Genomic DNA, 4,262 nt, shown 5'->3' on the forward strand with positions numbered 1-4,262 from the left:
ACCTTTCACTAAAAATATAGCTAGGGTGAGTAGGGATTGAGTGTTGTACTAGGTTAAAGAATCAAAATTAGGGTTAGTAGGTCGAGTGATCAATATAGTGGTTGGTTGGTTGAATTAAACTAGATGCAAATTAAACTAAGGTAAGCAATAATGCAATAGAGAGAATAAAAGAGAGAGAGGTCTTGGGGTTTAGAGATCACCACTAAGCATAGCTTTTCTACACCTTTAATGAATGTTTAGTGAGGGGAAGAACATGTATTGCAACAAAATATGTGTGTGTGTGGTTGTTCCAACAAGCATGGATGACAAATTAAGCATATATTATCTAAACAATATGGTGAATAGCAAAACATATCAAATTAAACCATTAATCCTTTCTTTAAGCTCACAATCCAAACACATCAAAAGGTTGGAGATACATGCTACTTGTTTTTCATAAGTATGGAACATCAATAACAAGCATGGATTGTCCTCCCATTTTACAACTACACTACAACTAAGTTAATGACATGAAATTAAACTAATTAAACTAAGGGAGAGGCATAATCCATCAAGCAATGAGTATGAACCATCAAATAAATCACAAGAACATGACATTAAGCACTATGTCTTGACAATCTCTAAATCTATAGCATCAACACACATAGACATGCATCAATAACACAAGAAATAAAGACAAACACATGAACATCTATTCTAGCATACATAGACATATGGATAGAATGAAATGATCAATTGGAAGCATTAAACCACATAAATCATTGAATAAACAAGATCTATATATATAAAAGTGTCAAGACATGAATCACAATACAAATACCCTCAAAAATACATAAATCAAGAAGTAGAAAGCATGCTTAGGGCTAACTCTAGCCCCAAGAGGATGTCTAGCCACTCATAGATGATGTCCTCCAACCCTCAAGGGTAAGCTCCATGGAAGAAACCTGCTCCTTGGTTGATGAAGAGTCTCCAATTGTGTCTCTAGCCTCCTCCTCTTCTTTTCTTCCTCCCTAAGAGTTCTACAAGGTATGATATGATTTGATGTGATATTCTCCTTTCCCTTTTAAAAAGTAATCCTTATCCTTATATAGGTAGGTCAAATGACACCCAAAATGAGCTGGGGTCGTACAGCAAATATTCCCCAATGATTGGATAAAGGACAACTTTTTGTGAGCTGGAAATTTAACTTTTTCGCACTGGAGGAAGTTCGATCGTTCGAATCTAGGACTTGGATCGATCGAACATGACTGAGATCTATCGAACTTAGGCTGGATTGATCCTCAATGGCAGCGCCTTTTTGGATAAAAACAAATCTGAGATATTTTGAAGATATTTTTGGGAAAAGGACAAAAGTGGTTGGTAGGGTGGTACAACTGGATAAAGTCAATCATTTGGATAAGGACAAGAATGTTCGATCAATCGTAGAAGGAAGTTGGATCGATCAAACTTTTGAGATCTTTGAATAGGGACGAACATGGCTCAGATCCATTTTGAAGTACTGAGATCGATGAAAGTGGGATCGATCAAACTTTTCTTGAGATCGATCGAAGTTGCTGAAATTCCACCATTTGTTTCCTTTTTGCTCTACTTTGCTCCTTTCTTTGATTCATCCCAGAATTGCTTCAATTATGCTCTTATTTGGCTGAGTTAGCTTGTTTTGGGGATAAGTACCTAAAAATATAAATAACTCGAAATCAATACAAAATGGTAAAATAAGATAGATAAAGGTTCTAGAATACCTAAGCTTAAGGGTTTTAAATACGCACTTTTCAGCGCTTATCAGGTCCTGTACCGAAACGTGTTCATGGCCAGCCATAAGATCCAGAGGCGCGACGATTATTTGACTGCCCTATATGCTTTCTACACAGGGTGCTGGGTTTCTATTTCAGCCTTATACTGGACCGTGATGATGAAGCTCTATGCAGACTACATCTGCAAGGCCAAGCCCAAGCGTGCTAAGTATCTTCCATTTGGCCATCTTATCACTCAGATCCTCCGAGATCAGTGTTATCCATTCCATCCCGAATAGCGCTCAGAGATAAGAGCTTGCCATTTTGGCAAGAAGGACTGGAATAAGAGCTACAATGCTCTTATCAAAAGTCTTTTAGAGGACACAGTGATAGCAGCAGAGGAGGCTGAGGAGGAAGAGATAGCAGCAGCAGCAGCAGACGACCCAGCAGTTGATCTGGCTTCCATACATATGGAGATAGACTTAGAGTAGGAGCCTCCAGTAGAGGAGATCCCACATCACTCTCCAGTGGGGTCACTATTACATTTCCCGGGACAGGCTCAGGACGGACATTATTTTCTTGATCCAGTCATACCTGAGGCTCCAGCACCGACACCCGGCTTTGGAGAGCGTATCTAGCCCTTGGAGGACGCAGTTGTCTCTCTTCGGTCAGATGTGGCATCTCTCCGCTCCGATATCTTAGCTACGCTACAGGGCATATCCAGAGATATCAGGGGACCATGCCCTACTCACCCTACTTAATCTGCCTGATCTCTATCCCTCTCTTTTATCATGTTATATATCTGTGATACATTCCTACTATTTTGATACTGTTATATTATTTTTATAGCTAGTTTGTTGCCCAGACATTGTGATGTACATTATTTTTATTTTTTCTATAAATGCTATATTTTGGATGTCATATCTTTGTATTGATATATCTGTCTGTGATTGACTCTATCAGGTGCATCCAAGTGATTTCAGTGAGAGAGTGTCCTGCCCAAATTTTCAGGACCACCCTTTTTCCTCTCTCTTTACTTCAATTCTTATCTCATTTACACTTGCATGTTCACTGCGCACTATTATCATCCCTTTTGTTATCTAATAAGTTTTATCCAAGTGCCATCTTTTCAGGACCACAATTAATCCCAAGTTTAGGGAGGTTATACCACCCACTTTAGATACTTGTGTCTCGGCCATTCTTTGCCATAACTACACTGGTGTACTCTTTCCTTTGTTCTCTTTACACATTGAGGACATTGTGCCATTTAAGTTTGGGGGTGGTAATGGTGCTAATTGCAATATTTGTTTTCAATTTAAAGTTTAAGCATGACTTGTGTATTTGAGGGATTGTCTATGATTGGTCCACAACTAGCTATGATTTTGATCTTTTGAGAACTATATTGCTTAGAATTTAAAAATTGCTTGACTTGAGAGTCCAATACTCCTTGTATGCCTTGTGGATGCCATTTAGGAGTAAATTTTTCAAAAGATTGATATCATGTTTGCACTCACATCATCCTGATTTTGTGATTGTTTTGAGATTCACTCTAGTATTCTATACTAGCACAGGCGCACACTAGCATTCATTTGTGGGGTATATGCTTTGTTGATTATTGAATTGGTTATATCCCAATTGAGCTAGTAGTGCATTGAAAGCTTTCATTTTGATAAAAGTGGATAACAAACCCTTTTCATTAAGTAGCCGGGATTCTAGCCTCATCAAGTACTGAATTTCTAAAAGATGGAAGACCCAAACTCTATGTTAATAATTGAACTTCAAAAAAAAAAAAAAAAAAAGTTGTAAAAGCAATAAAAAAGTGAGGACTTCTCCCAAAAGGTGAGAAGTGGGAAATGATTAGATGGAGGTTATTTTGATTTGTAGCCTAGTTGATTTGAGCTTGTCCCTAAAGCCGTCCGGTTTGGGAGTCATTGACCTAAAGCTCGACCTCATGGATCGCTAGAAAGCTTAATAGATCAACACATTGCACCATGCTTCCATCTTTGATCCTTAGGATTAAAAAAATAAAAATAAAATCGAGTGAGAAGAATAAGCGCACCTAGAACAATAAAGCTTTAATAAAAGATCCACTCTTTGTCTTGATGATCGGTACTAGATTTGTATGCTAATTTGAGGGTAAGGATGTGATCATTTTTTTAGTTGGCTTAGATAGCAACATATTTAATGCCGGTCCACTCAAAAAGGATTCCAGTGTTGTTTTGATTTGTATGATCATTTTCTTGATGTGTGGAGGACCATACTTATTTGTTTGATGTTGAAATTTTGGGAGATTGCTTGGAAATGGTTGAAAAATTACGTACTTGAGGTAGTTTCTCCTAATGCTTGTTTGCAATATTGATGTCTCTTTTCTGAGAATGAGTTTAATGTTTGTTGGTATCATTTCTGAAAACCCTCACGAAACTTCACTCGTTCACTAAGGGTAACCTAAGGGTTTAAAAGGCTTGTTGCATATGCTAAATCCAATCGTGTTCCCTACGAAAGTGGCATTATCCATTTATTGCTTTCTAGTTC

Source organism: Cornus florida, unplaced genomic scaffold, assembly GCF_030987335.1.
Source record: "Cornus florida cultivar Cherokee Brave unplaced genomic scaffold, ASM3098733v1 CherokeeBrave_3.0.0_Hap2_Chr04, whole genome shotgun sequence".
NCBI classification, from domain to species: Eukaryota; Viridiplantae; Streptophyta; class Magnoliopsida; order Cornales; family Cornaceae; genus Cornus; species Cornus florida.